Here is a 17,490-nt window from a genome sequence, read left to right on the forward strand (position 1 = left end):
GGCGAGTGGAAGCGGCGCTGCGTTCCCATTGGTTGGAGAAAAGGATTATGGGAATTGTAGTTTTTGGGTCCCCAATGCTGTAGGGAGAGAAGGCTCGCAAGGACTCGGCCTCCCGGTAGCCCCCGCGCCGCGCAGCCGCCAGGTGCGACCGAGTTGGGGGGGGGGAGCAGGCGGCGGTCGCCATGTTGGTGGCGCGAGTTCGCTTTAGCGCCGGAGGAGCGGCCGCGAGCCGGGTTAAGATGTCGGGAAAGGGGGAGCTGGGCGGTCGCTCCGAGACGGTGCGGAGGGCTGGAAGCGGAGGGGCAGAGCGCCGTGACGGTTCGCGGTTAGCGGGGCTCTGAGGCGGGAGCGGCGCCCGCTGAGGTGGGTGCGCGGCGGTGTGAGGCGGTGCGAGCCGGGGCCGCGCTGCGCTGCGGCGGGAGGGGAGGCTGCCGGGGACAGGGCCTGGGAGCGCGGTGCCGAGCTGCCTGATGTCGTGTGCGTTTTGCGAGCAGGGCTGAGGCGTCGCGGAGGCGGGAGAACTCAGGGAGCAGCGTGTGGCCGTGCCGGCCGCGGGGCCGCTGGGCCGTGCCTTCGGTTTGGGTAGCAGCGCTGGCGGTGCGTGGCTGCGGAGGGCGATGTGTGTCCGGCAGGAGGAGCTTTGCTCGCTGCTCAACGCGCTGTCCTGTATTTATCTACAGAGCCACGCACAGGGGGAGGGTATGGTGGGGTAACCTTCAAGGCCAGGTTGGATGGGGCCCTGGGCAGCCTGGTCTAGTACCAGATGTGGAGGTTGGTCGCCCTGCCTGTGGCAGGGGGTTGGAACTTGATGATCCTGGGGGTCCATTCCAACCCAAGCCATTCTGTTGGGTTCATTCCTCTCAGCTAGGCTGGAGTTGGCTGAGCTGACTTGTTTCCCTGCCTTCTAAGCAGTGCTTGCTGCGTCACACTGGCTAATCTTTATCAACGCTTCCACTTTGTGTGCTGTCTCAGCTGCAGCAACGCCCTCTTCCTGGCTGCTGCTTTGGGGAAATGGCGTGTAGAGTTCCGTGCACTGAGCATCATTGCTGTTTCTGTAGTGCTTTGTGTCATGGACGGGGGAAATGATCCATTTCTCAAAGAGAAGGTGAATTTCTGTTAAGGGAAAGGGTGGTTATTGCTGAAATAATCCTTACTCCAAAGTGGGAGGAAACACAATGTGTTGTATGGTGTGTTAAATAACTTTGTTTCTCCTTACAGCTGATTCCTGTGAAATAAAGTCTTTTATTCTTTCAAGAAGATACTCCACTGAGAGGAGTTGGAGAGTTCTGTAGGCTCCCTGGAAGCGTGGGCCAAAGTCCAGTAGTGGTATAGGTCAGGAAAAAGGATTTACAAGTTTTTCTTTTCTAAAGTATTTTGGCTCCTCCTGGAGGTAAGTGCAGTGAATTTCTCAGGATAACACCTCACAGTAACTACACAGGCATGGTGGTCTGTTTTCGCCATGGTGCAATCAGATGGTGAAGGACTGTCACGAGATGTTAAGTAATTCACATCACAAAACCTAAACCTTGGCATCTTGAAATATTTGTTGGTATTGTAGCAATATTTGCCATTCTTCTATCTCTTTAAATCCACATCGCTCTTGTCAAAGGATCTGAGCCAGCTTTTTGCCTTCTGCATCTTCCCACAAAAGGCCTGGTGTCTTAGGGCAGCACATGCAACTCATGTAGCTTCTGCACACCCCACCTTATCCAGTGCTTCATTCATCACAGAAGAAAAAAATATAATGCTCTGTTGCTGCTATAACCTCCGGTTTAGTTTGTACATCTGAAGAGTTTTGATTGAAAAGCACTGCTCTCTTTGTTTTATTTCTCCATGTGAATGCTTTCACTTTGTTGAAGGGGAAAAAGAAAAACAGTATTATATGTCAGAACAGTTGCTGTCCTTAAACTTTAAGGCTAAGCTTATGCTTATGTTTGTGCAGCTGATACCGAGTAATGATGGTAAGTAGTATGATAGGGTGTGTGTTTTCTACAAAGGGCAGAAAACATGGATATAAAATTGTCCAGGATAAATCTGCTGACATAGCAACTACATACTTTGCTTTTGTGTGTTCGGTATCACTGATACCACTTGCAGTGATTCCTTCTCTTCCTTCCCCCACCTTGTTTCCATGCTGCTGCTCTGGGTAGGAGGCAAGGATCCTGCTTTGCAGATGAAATTACTTCCCTGTTTTACTGTGTTTCTTTATCCGATAATGTAGATGCTGCTGATGTCTCAGTGAAGAGAGAACTGAGGTGAAAAAGTAATGAAAGGAATGCTTGATGTGCCAGACAAGTAAAATAGTTTCCTACGTTGTATAGTTCACTTTCAGGAGTTTGGGGGTACCCGCTATTTGTCAGGCTAGATTTTACACAGCTTAGAAGCTTGGAATGTTAAATCCTGTGTTATCTCAAACGTAGGTCATCATTTTACACTGTTCATCTGGAAATGCTCGCACCCACTTACCTTCTGACCCAGCAGGTCTTAACTGTGAGATCCACAAGAAGCTTATAGCCATATTGCAGAAATAAGCACTGTCTCAGTGTCCCATGTGAAAAGACTTAAAGTGACTAAAGAACTGAAGGCCTGCCTTTACTGTGTTTTGAGTACGTGGATATACTCTGATTTAATGCATTTTATGAAAGCTGCTTCAGGTGTTTGTATGGTCCCGAGCCTGCTAAGCTGTCACATATGTCTGCCCTTTGCTGTGCCAGCATCCTACACTGCAGAAACCACAAGTTTTGTTGCAAAAACGAATTTGGTCTCAGTGCAATCAGGTAAGCAACCACTCTGTGCCCTGAGAGTAAGGAGAAGCAGCTGGAAGTCGTGGAAGACGGTGCAGAGAACAAGGATAAGTAGCAATGTGTGATGCGTTTGCCTTCTGCAAAGAAGCAGTTAGTACATTTTTGTATGCTTTTCTTGCTTTCATCGTGGTAAATTCTTGCTCCTAATTAAAACCAGAAAGATTTTGTTGTAAATTCAGCCTTCACTGGATAACGTACTGGAAACATGCCTGCAATCTGCACGAGAAATGCGTGCATGTACAAGATTGGTGTGTACAACATACGCAAGAGTGTAAAAGCATTCCAGGGTAAGTTTTAAGGTGTTTTGGTTTTGTGGAGACACCATCCACATCAGCACAGCTCAGAGAGCTGTTAAGATGTTGGCCTTCTCTCAGGTTGTGTGTACTCACTGTTGGCCCTATGTAATTGCCAGCACACAAGTCAGCTGGGTGGGAAGGTTTTCATAATGGCTTGTGAAGGTGACACATGCAATTTGTATTTCTCTTGGCACGTAAATAAGTTTTAAAATTGCACTTTCTTTGTTGTCTGCAGTCCCTTTGGATGAAGGGGGAGAGCTGTAGAGTCACAGAGGCACTGCTGCTTGTAGAGCCTGTGAAAAAAAGCAGGTAAAGACGCATTAAAGTGAGTGCTCTGATCCTGAGCTTGGAGGAGCTGCCGTGGTGGTTTCCTTCTGTCATCTACAGAAATGCTTTGTGCAGTGGTAACAGCTTCAAGGTAAGGGTGTGGATTCAGCTGGGTGTAGTAGGTAAGTAGGTCCGTGTGGTGTGAAAACACAGGTAAGAATGGGAGGGTTGCATATCTAAGTGTTTGTAAATGAAATGGAGGGGGGAGGGGGGGAAGCAATCGTTAAATCTCTGGAAGACCTCAGGATTCCTGTGATAACTTTATTATATTCTGTTTTTCAGCACAAGAAGAGCCTCTTCAGGTGTTGTGGACGTGTAACTGCTACCGAACTGCAGAACATAATATGAGATGGGGGGTGGACAGGCTACTCCAAGTCATGGCCTCACAGAAACAGTTTCAGTAGAGAGGAAACCTCACATTCTCTTGGAACTTCCATGAATTTAAGTGAGGACCCATTGGCAGTGGTGAAACAGGAAGTTACTTCTATTTTTGACACTGGTCATGGGGATGAGGGTAGTGAACTTCATACTTGTTAATCAGCACACAGTGATGGGCCTTGGCAGAAGTGCAGGCTGAGCCCAGGAGATTACAGTCGTGGGGAAACTCAGTTTCCCAACCAACAGTGGCTGAAACTTCCTGAGTAGAGGGAATGGATGAGCATCTGCTGCTCAGCTGAATAGGGATAGTTCTCTTGAGGCCACAGATAGAGTCACACAGTCCAGAACTACCCTCAGAGCTTTAGTCTTGGCCCACCCAGCTCCTGCAGAGCTATGGGGACTGGAGCACCGTGCTGAAGATAACCCTCAGCACACCTTGCTGGGGTCCGGGCCTGGATGGAAGCCCTCTGGTTGGCTGTGTCCCAGCTTTCACATACCCAACAAGAACCTCAGCACTTCTGAGTAGAGCAAGTTAACACTTGGGATGCACCGATATAGCTGTAGTTTGTGCGTGCTGTACTCATTAGCATGACTTGATGAGAGCTTGTGTTGTACAAAGCAAGTTGGGTTTTGAGGTTTGCTCACTGCACACCCCACTCTATTGCCAGTAGACATGGGGAGAAGCTCTAACCCTGGGTTTGTACCACATCTCACTGGGGAGCCTGTGTGTGCCTGTGCCACAAACAGTCCGTGAGCTGACAAATCCTTAAGCATGGTGGCAGTTCTCATGCTTGTGAAAAACGAGGGGTAAGGGGGATAGGTAGGGGTTCTTCCTTTCATGAATGACAAACTACTGAAATCCAAAGCTCACTGAAAATAACCTTCTAAAAATGAAATTGGAAGGTGTGATTAAGGCGGTATGATCCTTCAGTTACAGCAAACTTCCAATGCTGTTCTTTGTCTCTTGTGTGGTTCACAGAAAAAGTGGATGTGTAACATAGGTAAGACTTGCTGGAATTTGCGTGGAATCATGCATTGCTGCAAGGAAATCCTGCAAGGAAACTGCTAATGCTGGAGTCCCTGGTTATGTGTAACAGTATACTCACTTTCTCTGGCTATTCAGATGCAGTGGCATGAAGTTACGCATTGGTTTTGGTGCCATTCATCTGAAAATCCAAACGTTTGCAGTGTGAGTGCGTTAACAGCAATGCAGTCAAAGCATTCCTTAACGCACACAAGCCATTCCCTTTTGGGTGAGTAACAGTGCAATGTGAAGAAGCACCCAGCTGCCAGGAGGTGTCACTTGGTAGCAACTCCTGTGCTGGAATCCCCTGAGTTTGCTGCTCCTCCCTTTGACGGAGGTTTCATATCATAAATCATAGAATGGCCTGGGTTGGAAGGGACCTCAAGGATCGCAAAGCACCGAACCCCCACATGGCATGCAGGGCTACCGACCTTCACATTTAGTACCAGGCCAGGCTGCCCAGGGCCCCATCCAACCTGGCCTTGAACACCTCCAGGGACGGGGCATCCACAGCCTCTCTGGGCAGTCTGTTCCAGCACCTCACCACTCATAGTAAACAACTTCCCCAGTATCCAACCTAAATCTTCCCTCCTTCAACTTAAAACTATTTCCCCTTGTCCTGCTGTTATCTACCTTTTCAAAGAGTTCACTCCCCTCCTGTTTATAGGCTCCCTTTAGGTACTGGAAGGCTGCAATGAGGTCACTCTGCAGCCTTCTCTTCTCCAGGCTGAACAAGCCCAGCTCCCTCAGCCTGTCTTCATAGGGAAGGTGCCCCAGCCTTCTCATCATCTTTGTGGCCCTCCTCTGGACCCGTTCCCACAGCTCCCTGTTGGGTTTTCCCAAATTACTGCAGTATGTCATCATTCATTGGCTCTTTCCCACCTCATCACGTACCCAACTATTTTGTGTTTGGTTTTGCAATTTCTCTGCAAATACCTCTTCCTGGAAAACAGAATAACAGTAAGTAGCTCAAGCTGCTGGCCAAGCTTCCATTCCTGTGGTTTCACTTGCTCTGTTCTGTCAAGTTATTTACATGCAGCGTCCTAAGGATATAATTGAGTGGAGTGCTAGTAAGCACTAACCTTTGTGTCTGCCCTCAGTCCACGTAGGTCAGGCTTACCCAAGCTGTTTCCTACAGTGAATTCACTGCCTACTCCTGCAGCCCTTGGTTGCACTATTTCATGAAAGCAGCATGATCTGCTCTTGCAGGAACTACAAAAAGGGCAGATTAGCATCAGTCTCTTTACCTGCTGTGTTGCACAACCCAGATCTGTTCTGAACCTTGCTCTTGCATACACGAGCCCTAGGGTGCGCAAGTGAAAGGCATTATCACATCTTAACAGCTCTGGTGTGCTTCAGTATAGGAGAAAGATTTCAAAGGTAGGCCAGGTGTTTGAGATTGACTATTTACATTACTTTGCTCAAAACAGAGCTGCCAGCTTATTCCCTGTTCTGAATTCATCTGTACCAGAGCTGTCTTGTACTCAGAGCCTTTTGGGGCATGCATTCCCCAGGCTTTGAATTCCGAGAATGCAGCTGTGTGATTCAGACTGGATGGCACGGCTCATTTAAGGAGCTCGGTGTTATCTTTTGTCCTTTGCTCTCCTGTGCCACACCGCACTGTGCCTGGCATGCCAACAGGTCTGTCTGTAGCAGCAGGGTGATTAGCAGGCTGTTACATGTCCAGCCCCATGCCTGCTTTTCTTTAGCCGAAGTTGGAAGTGTAGGAAGTTTGTGCAACTTCTCTAAAAGCCTGGAGGGGATCAATGAGGTACTTGAGAGCGTTTGCAACATGGCAGCAAAAGCTGGTGATCAGGCACGCAGCAAAACTCAGTCCTTGGGTTGCTGCAGCCTTCATCTCATTAAACCATGCACCTAATGATGGGGTTTGGTTTGTAGGGGAGGAGCAGCAACACGTCCCTTGTGTATGTGATGGTTAATGGTGTTTTTTCCTGCTTTAGGTCTTTGATGCGTGACTGCTGGGTGTTTCGCTGTGTGCTGCCTCCTGAGCAGGCTTGAGGAACCCTGATGTCTGTGAGCAGCATTGGTGATGCTAGGTGTAGTCAAGCAAATGATGAGAGAGCTAGACTAAGATGTGGTGTAGGTTTCCCATAGTTTTGTCTTTTATAACTGTTACAGAGGGTACACATTTATTGTATGACACAATTTCTTACAATTAAGGATTTACATGTTACACCTGCACACCTAGCCAAATACACCCTTTCTATTTAATGGCAAGGTAGATTTGCACGGAGAGAAATGGGTAGTCAGCCATTTCATGTATAGGATGGGTGTTTTCCATGTCAGTGTTTTTGCACTGCCCCCTGATAAGAGTACACAGTGGAATTCCTTACCATGCAAATGTGTTCTACTGTCTCCACTCTGGTGACGGTGAATCGTGTCCTCTGTGAGCCTTTGCTTTCACTGTAGCCATTTCTGCTGAAATAATCCCCAGAGGGATTATTGCTGTTATTAGGCTTTCTGGATAAATGAGAGGCAGATGCGGTCCTTGTGTGAATTGGCAGGAGGGTGTTGCACAGCCAGGTGGGTGCTGCATCTCACCTGGGATGTAGAACAGTGTGTTGTTAATGAGTTTCTCCCAGTGAAGTCCATTAACCCTCCTGCAGACCCCTGCCAGCTGAAAGCTCCATTCAAATCCTGGGTAGTGGGGTGACCACTGGCCCAATCCTCCCCGCTATATGTATTTATAATATATTGCCTGTATTTCTTGATACAATTTTTATATAAATCAATAAGTCAAGGGAGTCAAGGAAAAATAGGGAAGTATGATGTGCTGCTGAGAGAATCCTGGAATAGAGTGGCAGTTCCCTGTTGAGAACAGCTCAGAGGTGTCCTGGACAATACAGTTTGTGTGCATGTTTCTGCTTTGTTCAAGTTTTTAATCCCATCCGTCTTTCCGACTCTCATCCCTGAGAAGGTCCTTTGGCTGTGGATTAACCTTGTCAGGAGAACCAAGGCATGTGACATGCTTGGCGACAGGGGCAGGTACGTGTGGGGCTCTCCCAAGTTGCTGTCAGCACCTCAGCTTTGCAGATCTCCAGAATGGATGATGTTGCTGCCACTCATTCTGAGTGGTTGCTGCCTCATTTATGTGAGTTTGATGGTACGTCAAATATCCAAACCTCTTGCTACAATTCATTATCTGAAGGTAAATTTAGGCACAAGTCAACAGCCAAGATCCTTGGCTTTGAATACGCTTGCCTTCCTGTAACACTCATTCATTCAATTTGTTCCTTTGTTCCCATCCACCACTCATGAAGGGCTTTTGGAGTTGTCACTGTTTCATTCTAGATAACACCCCAGTTGTCCGTGCTTGTTCTTTTCTGTAGTAATTCCTGTTGGCTGCACAGCACTTCACAGTCAGTATTCACTGTGCATGAGAGCCCTCACACAGTCCCACATTTGGAGCTGGTGGCTGCACTCCTCCAGCTGTTGCATCTCATCATCCTAGGAAAGAAAAGAAGGAAGGTTGGATGTGTTGTGATCAAATGCTCTTCCTTTGCCCTAACCTGGAAATCTTGCAGGAGGGTTCTGAAATCTTTTACCAAGTAGGAAGGCTCTGAGCTTGAAACACAAATGTGGCACCACTCTTTTTCAGACGCTCCTTCAGAGAGGTGTTGAGGGGAACAGAGTTTGATCCTTTCTTTTTAGCTGGTGTTTCAGTTAATAACCTGAAGAAAAACCTTCCGTTTCATACCATCATTTTAATGCAAAGGCCAATAAGTGACATTTCTTAGGCATTTGTTTCATGCTTTATGTTACAGCTGCATGTATTCACGCATTTACTCAAACATTCATATAGAATCATCTAATCCTTAGAGTTGGAAGGGCCCTTTGAAGGCCATCTGGTCCAACTCCCTGCAATGAACAGGGACACCACAGCTCAGTCAGGTTGCCCAGGGCCTGATCCAGCCTCACCTTGAAAGTCTCCAGGGACGGGGCATCAACCACATCACAAGGCAACCTGTTCCAGTGCCTCACCACCCTCGCTGTAAAAGACTTTTTCCTTATATCCAGCCTGAATCTCCCCTCTTCAAGCTTGAAACCGTTTCCCTTTGTTCTATCACAACAGACCCCGCTAAAAAGGTCTCTTTCTTCTTCCCTTCTTTCCTTTTGTTCACTTATCTAATGTTAAAATTGGGCCATAGGACACAAAAGTTGTTGAGCTCAAGCTTCAGAGGACCTGGTTCCTGCAGTGGTACCTTCAGGGGGTAAATCACTTATGCCTCAGGACCGTGCTGTGTGCTGGATGGCTTCTCTAAGTAGCTCCTTCCAGTTCCTCAACTGATGACACCTGGGGTTGAATAGTAGACCTCTATAGTCATGTGCCTTAAGGACCTCACAGACACAAGTGCCATGCTGAAGGTATCAAGTGAAGGCACAACTCAAGTGTCGCTGGAAACAAAGCAGTCACCCCTGATGTGCAATGGTGCAAAGACTTTGCAGCTAACACAGCCCTTCTTTACAGTGTTCTTAAGACTATTATCCCTTGGAAAGCTATTTAATAACATTTTTTTGTAAAGAGGAGTTCCAAATACCTCAGTGCTTTACATCTATAGTAGTTCTTCTCCCCCATCACAGACCTTCGTGGGGATGACTGTATGTATAGCACTGGCAGTCCCAGCAATGTTTGGCTGTGGCTGCAATGGGAACAGCGTGGCTCCCCAACTGCAGAGCCGCAGTACACATAATGCTAACAGGAGAGGGAGGGGCTCAGCCCTTCCCAAGGTTCCCCCTGCTCAGGTCACACCTCTGAAGCCTTCAGTGTATGCAGGTACTGCACAGTGCTGCAGAGTGTGTGTCAGATGTGCGGGTCCCTGCTTGCTTTGACATGAGAGAAGCTACTTCAGTTGCTGCTTCCGTTCAGGACCAAAATGCACAAAAGAAATAGCAGAATAAAATGGCAGCACTCTGGCATTGATTAGGGACCACAACTAAGACACTGTTGTTAGATTTGTGCATGAAATTAGTGGGGCATCACCAGATTTGAGGCGTGTAACGCATGCCCGGTCCATAGCTTTGCTTGCAGCCTGCAAAGAGGATCGTGGACATCCCAGCACCTCTTATCCTGATTTGAGAATCTAGGTTTGTAGAACACAGGATAGCCAAAGCCTGATCCCAAATGTTATTTGTGTACGTATAATTATTCTCAGGTGGAATCCACCTATTTCTGACAGCTAACGACTAGACAGTTAATTATGTGACAACTGTAATGCCTCAATTCTCATGCTGCGTTACAGGGAAACTAATTTCTCTCTTGAGATGTCTGATCCTCTCAGCTGACTACAGAGGGAGCAGAAGTTAGGACAGCTCAAAGGTACCCACACATCTACCTTAAGTAAGCCTCACCCAGCATGTCTGCTGGCTGATGTTACTAACATTGGGTAATGCCTGCCTCATCTCTGAAGGTCTGTAGGTGTTTATCATATTGTGTGGGATCTCATTTCATAGCTGATGACATAAACCGCGACAGTTACTTATGTAATTAGCAGATAGTCATTAGCTTTTGTAAAATCAGTAGAATTCCACATGGGAGCAATTGCACAAGTGTTAGTAGTTCAGGCTGTTGTTGACTGGAGAGCTGTTAGGAAGTACCTAATGAACAGCAATAGTTCATGGTGATGGAAAACTTACCATGTTCTAATACAGAGTGTTTCATATTCTGTATTGGATGCTCTATTGGGAACTCTCCTACTGTAATGCCTTTTTAAAAGATATAGGGGGAAAAAAAAGCACATTTGAACAAAAACTCAAAAATTTCTATCCTTGGTTTCAGTTCAGGAGGTGCGTTTTCAAAACTGAATTCCTGTCTAAAGTGCTCTAAGTCGCAAAAAAAATACCAGCAGTCTTCATTTTGAATGGTTCCAGATGTACAACACAGATGAGGCCATAGGATCTGCTACGGTAGATAACACCCTTATCAGTTTGCAGAAATAGAGCAAACGAGAGACCAACTCCAGCAGAAGACTGAAGATTTGCAAAGCATCTTCCACAGTGCCTACGAACAGCAGATTATTTCTGGCTCTCCATTCCACAAAACGCAGGTAGCAGCAAACACACACAAGCAGGATCTGTGTCCTTGCCTTCTGCAGGCCTGAAGCCTTTTGAACCAGCTCCAACACTGTCCAAAGTGCAAGAAGGGTGGTTGATTTAATTGAAGGCAGATAAATGCTATGGGAATGATTAAAAGGATTCAAGGAACAGAGTCAGAAAGATAAAACGAGCTTATTGCAGGCAGGGATATATTCATGGCATCAGTATATGCTGTGGCTCTTCCAGTACACTTTCCAGTCTACACAAGGCCGTGCAGAGCTACCTGCAGGATTTTAAGTGTGCCCATTGCTTGAGCTCTGTTTGAGGTTAACAATATGGAAAACCTGGTGTGTGATTCCTTGCTGCAAGGACCTGCTGGTGTACATGTGGGCTTTCAGGTTATGGAAATGACCCATTATTTATAAAATAGCTTCTTCCTGTTTGCAGTGATGCAGTGAAATACTGAGTCATCTCTAAACCTTTAGCCTTCCCTGAACAGCCTTTCTCATTTGCGGCATCTTACATTTGGGTTGATAGCAGTAGAGAGGAGATTTTACTTGAACATATCACTTATGGATGAATTGCTGCACCTGTAAAGAAAGCATGTCCTGGAACTGCACTTCAGATCTGTAGTTATCAAGACTGACTTCATTCCATACACAAACTCCTCTGGTTTTATAGGACTTACAGTGGTATGTTGGTATGCCCTAACTGTGCTTTAAGTGCATCATGGCAGTAACCACTCCTGTCCTCAGTTTTTCCAACATGGAAAAATGGGCAGCTTCCCACTTCTCATATTGACTTGAAGTGGTTTCTTGCCCAATAACAAGATTGCTTTGTGTTGCATGCCAAGATACCCAATTCTCTTCCCACAGAGCAAAGCGCCTGGGGCCTAAGAAGTTCTGGCTTCAGCTGGGAGCTGTACTTTATTTCTCTGTCTTTTTCAACCTTTTTCAATCTCTGCGGAACGCTGTAGAACAGAATCATAGAATCACCAAGGTTGAAAGAGGCCTACAAGGTCATCCAGTCCAACCATCTACCTATCACCAGTACTTCTCACTTAGCCACGTTCCTCAGTCTGACCCTTTAAGGGATGAAATGGAGGAGGCATCTGAAAACAGAACGTAAATCCTTTCCTCAGAATTGCACAGTTGGGAATTATATCCCTTGTCTACAGAATATAGCACAGGTTAAAGTAAAGCATGATGGTTGCTCCCATTTCTTGCCAAGGCAGAATCTTTCAAAATCTTTGGCAAGAGAAATGTGGATGTGACATGCTGCTTTTTCTCGTGGAACATTTTAATGGCAGCGCTCAGTTTTCCCCAGGGGACCTTCCTTCCTCGGAGCAGGAACTTGTCGCTGCTTAGCTGATTTAGATGTGCCTTCTGCCAAAATCAGCAAGGAAGGAATGGATGGGATGGACATTAGCAATAGGGAAATCTTGACATGTCTGAAGAGAATGCATGCTCGGAGGAGGGGCTTCTTCTGTTTCCAAAAGCGAAGTTTTATCTGCAAAACAAGCTTTGCTTTTCCTGCAGATGTCTCATCTCTGCCTCGCGGCAATGCTGTGATGATGTTTCATCTTGTGAGAAGCCAAGGGGAAGAGAACTTACTATAGTGAAAACATCTATTCACAAGCTATTTAAACTGAACTAAAACAAGCACTACAACCAGCTGGGACTGCAATGATTAAAGTCTCCGCAGTTATTACAGGGTTTGGTTTTCTACTGAAACAACACATGCTGCAGACTAAGATGAAGGAAGGAAGTATGCACTGGTACAATAGCAGACAAAAATACCACTCATTACCCTTCTGCTGACTGGCCATGAGTGGCTTCGGATAGACACGTCTGTCTTCTAAGATAAATCAGCAATGCAAAGCCCAAGTGTATATAAAAAATGCCATTTTTTTAACACACAAAGATCAATTTTAGAGCTGTGGAGGTGCTAAGCAGCATGCGGAGCGCTTGTATCTCTCAGAAATTTAGCTGAACCAAGTACCTAGGAAGCCATGAGCAGACTGAAAGCAGCAGTGAAGCTGCAGGGCAAGCTGTCATCTTCTTCTCACTTGTCCCTGAAATGCCCCGACCAAAATGAACCATAGAAGCGTCTTAGAATCATAGGATGGTTTGGGTTGGAAGGTCATCCAGTTCCAACCCCCTGTCATGGGCTGGTTGCTACCACCACACTGGGCTGCCCAGGGCCCATCCAACCTGGCCTGGAGCACCTCCAGCGATGGGGCATCCACAACTCTCTGGGCAGCAGTGTCAAGGCCTCACCACCCACTCAGCAAAATATTTTCCCAACATCCAATCTAGATCTCCTCTTTTTTAGTTTAAAACCATCCGCCTTGTCCTATCTCTATCTGCCCATGCATAAAGTTGATTTCCTTCCTGCTTAGTAGCTCCCTTTAAGTACTGTAAGGCTGCAAGGAGATCTCCCAGGAGCCTTCTCTTCTCCAAGCTGAACACACTCAGCTCCCTCAGCCTTTTTTTATAGGAGAGGCCAGCCCATGTCTTCCTGAGCCAGAACGGCCCCTCACACACAAAGAGGAAAACATAGGAGGCTTTTAAAAGCTGATGGCTGGGTTGAAAGACTTGAATTGACAAGAAAAGAATGGCTGTGAGGAGATACTGTACTGAATAAATATTAATTATTTTTGTAAACTCCAATGGATGCTAATAGTGGTCTTGCATTTGCAGTGTCGTCCGGAAGGCAGAACCCTCACACACAGCGTGTGGGAGTGCACAGATGAACAGGAGTCTTCATGCATGAAAATGGGCGTATGTATTTCATGAACTAGATTGTTCAGCAGATTTTGCTTAACCTGCTTTGCACTATGCCACCGAAATGAGGACAACTGCAGACGTGTATGTAAAGTGGCAAATATTAGCAAAATTAATTCCAAAGCATGACCTCTTTCAAGGCACTTTACAAACAAATAGTAATAATGGGGCCACAATTTAGTGATTTCTAAGCTATCTACATTGAGTTTTGAAATGTATCTGAAAATGAGTGCCATCAAAGAACACAACGGAAATTGGGCTCTGCCTTCCCAAATTCTTTTAAGAGTTTCCTGGAAAAAAAAAAAGAGTGCTGGGATGGGCACAGCAGCAGGTGCAGGAGGACAAGGCAGACAGAGAGCAGTGTGTGTGCATTATCTGCTCCGGCAGCAGGGACCCAGTGTCACGTGTATTGTGTCACCAAGCCACAGCCAGAGAGGAGGAGGGCAAGCCCTGCTTGTTATAGCTGTTAAAGTCAGAACACCATTTCTCATAGTGAAATCATAGAATGGCCTGGGTTGAAAAGGACTACAATGATTATCTAGTTGCAACCCCCTGCTATGTGCAGGGTCACCAACCACCAGACCAGGCTGCCCAGAGCCACATCCAGCCTGGCCTTGAATGCCTACAGGGATGGGGCATCCACAACCTCCTTGGGCAACCTGTTCCAGTGTGTCACCACCTGCTGTGTGCAAACTGCTTTTGGAGATGATTCAGCCATCATCTGCACGTTAAATGTCTGAAAAGACCTTTCGTTACCGCATCAAGCACTGCCAGAGGACCACATCAAACTGCTACCATGGAGTAACAGTGAGATTCAAAGCTGTGGCACAGGCACTGTAGGACCGCCTGGCACTGAGCTGAAGGTGCAACTACTGTCTGCGTGCATCACTGAATTGGCCTGAGACCAAACTACACACTTAATATCCAACAGCCACCAATGCCCAGTGACATGTTAACCACGTCAATAAACAATTAGCTAAACAGGTGCTGGGTTCTCCTGGTTAAAAGAAAACCAGACCTTCATTAAATTCTAAGATAAGGTTGGAAAAAGAATTGTTTCTGTAATCCCATTATCTGCTGCATTAATTTGGGAACTGGCTAATTTCGATCGCTTGATTTGTTGGCTTAACTAAAATTGGCAATAAAATCATATAAAATACTGTGCATTGCTTTTTTTTTTTAATCAGTTTGGTGAAATTAAATGTAAATTGGGCAAGCAATGCGGTTTGGGAGGTTTACATTTGCACACTCTCCCTTTGGATGCAGTCCATACCCAGGACATAAGATCTGTTTCAATTCATCGCATTGAAACTCAGGTCGTGGGCTCAGAAGGCGGACAGCAGCTCTGGAGTGAAATCCTGAGCCTCCTGTGTACACCTCCAGAGTGAGCACATAGACTGCAGCATGCCCGGAATCAAAGGCCGGGATAGTTTCCATCTCACACTGCTGGGAATGGAGCTGTTTATCAATTATAAGCACATGCCTTTGGATGTGCTTGCACGCCTTCATTCACCTCCAATAATCAATACGGGATAAACAATTACCAAATACATTTGCCCATAATGAACACCTATGTTTGAAGCATGACCAAGTAGGCAGCTATGTAGAGCAATAGCAAACTTCTGCAGGGCAAAAGAGCCACCACCACTCAGCCTACTTTCCCAGCCTGCAGAGGCAGTACCTGTTCTGTTCCTGTCTGTTCATTTTCTGTATCTATTTCTATTCATTATTATCCATCACGTTCCTTGGAAGATTCATTTATAAACTTTCTGTTCTGCTTAAATAAAAGCATTCTCTGCTTAAAAGTCCTTGCATGCTCCAGTAAAAATCTGCTTTCTGGAGTTAAGAGTTTTGTGGTTTGAGATCTGCTGACTCTACCGTGCTGCTAATATCATTATATGTTAATTACCTCCAAAATGAATTTGCCTTCCTGTAGCTGTCATACAAGATTATAATGTGAATTCCTTAGTTAAAAGCTGAAAATGGTGTTCTGCTGCCCAGTGCTTAGTGTATTCATTTGCCCATTTATAAAGCAAGACTGGATTGCAAAACGTAGCGATTTAAATGTAAATCCATTGCTAAACTTTGGCCTGGAAACATCAAGGTGCAATCATGATCATTCCTATTTACACAAGCTGAGTACACAGGTGAAGAGTGATATGAGGGCAAGGCAGAGAAAGACTCCTGAAGCACCTCACTAGAGCAAAGCTGCACTGAGCTACATTAATCAGTTGGATTTTTCCCCTTTGAACACTTGTGGTTTTGCAAATTTTGCAGCATGGGGCCCTTTTCAATATGTGTAAAGCTTGTCCAAAGCCCATTTGCTGCCCCTATTCGTGTGCCAGTGTGTAAGTTTTGCAGCGTTTCGCATAGCACGGGTAGCAAAAATAGGTATGTGTTTGCTTCCTTATTCCTAATGCAGAAGCAGCGTGTGGTGAAAAAAGGGCAAAAGGGGAAGCAAGAATTTCTACTGAAAAGAAAAGAAGAAGGAAAACCAGGTCCCAGTCATCCATTTTTTATCTGGGTAGATCCAGATTTTATTTGGGCAACCCACTGATGTGCCTTCTTACTGCTGAGTCCCACTGCACTCCACAGCAGCTGGTCAGTACGACACACGTACGCACCCAGGGCATGTTTCAGTATGAGCATAGTTTCTGGCTCCTTTCACAGCACTGAAGTTGTTAATGACAAAACATGCCTTTCACCCCTGGTCAATTTGTATGCAATGCTGTGCCATAATCACCAGGCACTGTAAGCCCTACCCAAGGCAGGAGCTGAGCGTGAGGAACCTCCCAAAGCACTGCCTCCCTTGGCACACCTCCAGATGGTGATCCTCATAGCAAACCCCAACCTGCCTGATGCTCCCAGTGCAAAGAGGACACCTAAATGCCTTACGGGTTGTTTATGATTAACAAGTTGAATAGCATTTACTGGAAGCATTTTTTTGCACAGCGCTGCAAATAGACAGGGATATTAGGCAGCTGGGTGCTCCTTTCCTTCTGTAGCATGTAGGAAAACTGTTGTTGGAGTTTTTTCCCTGTTAGCAACTCAGTCAGGTGGATGGTAAAGCACTTGGGAATCAGCCCAGGACTTCCGTGATGCTCTTGAAGAACAGCACTGTCAGTGAGACCCTCTGAAGATGGATGAAGACAGCTTGGAAGCCAAGAGCAGCACAGAAGGTGTGTAATGATGTCCCTCTGCTTACTCTGGCCCTGCAGAAGATGAAGCCATGTGTCATACGCTTGATATTAAATGGACTAAACAGGTTGCTTGGTTCCTCTTTAATTCTTTTAATCTTCTTATGGGATACAAAATAGGCTTAAGTCAAAAACTATTCTTTAATGTAAAGGACTGGGGGGGGGGGAGGGAAGGAGGGGATCGCTTCCTTACCTGTTTTGTGATGACAAAAGCTGTCCCTAGGAAGGCTATTCCACCCAGCAGGTAATGCCTGCTTACTCAATATCCATGAAGATTCCTGGGAGCCAATTACAATCACAGCAGCAGGAAGAGTCAGACTGTAGTTAAACCTTCCAGCCCCTACACAGCAACAGGAAAATCCTGTTTGAAGAATAAGGGAAGAGCCTATTTGAGACCACAAGAGACACTGTGTTGGTAGTGCTGCCATTTCTCCACGCATTATATGGCTACTTGGCTGTAAGTGACCTCAGAGTCCGGCCCACTATGGATCTTTACTTTATTATTTTTAATATTCTTTTACAGAAGGGGGACTGTCCAGGCTGGGATTGGGGGAGATGGGTTTCTTCAGCACATGATCTGAAGTTGCACAGTGGAGGTTTAGGTCTGATATCAGGAAGAATTTC

General features: G+C 46.1%; 1 long non-coding RNA gene across 2 annotated transcripts; it reads left to right on the forward strand.

Annotated features, from left to right (window-relative positions):
• The first annotated feature begins 56 nt into the window (after positions 1-56).
• Positions 57-16,936, forward strand: LOC107052306. 2 transcript variants are annotated; one of them, XR_006931811.1, is made up of 2 exons: positions 57-142; positions 1,219-16,936. It is a non-coding gene; the product is annotated as an uncharacterized LOC107052306 (long non-coding RNA). The 2 variants fall into 2 exon arrangements; XR_003073489.3 differs by lacking the exon at positions 57-142 and adding an exon at positions 157-363.
• Positions 16,937-17,490: the final 554 nt, after the last annotated feature.

Source organism: Gallus gallus, chromosome 1 (assembly GCF_016699485.2).
Source record: "Gallus gallus isolate bGalGal1 chromosome 1, bGalGal1.mat.broiler.GRCg7b, whole genome shotgun sequence".
Taxonomy (NCBI): domain Eukaryota; kingdom Metazoa; phylum Chordata; class Aves; order Galliformes; family Phasianidae; genus Gallus; species Gallus gallus.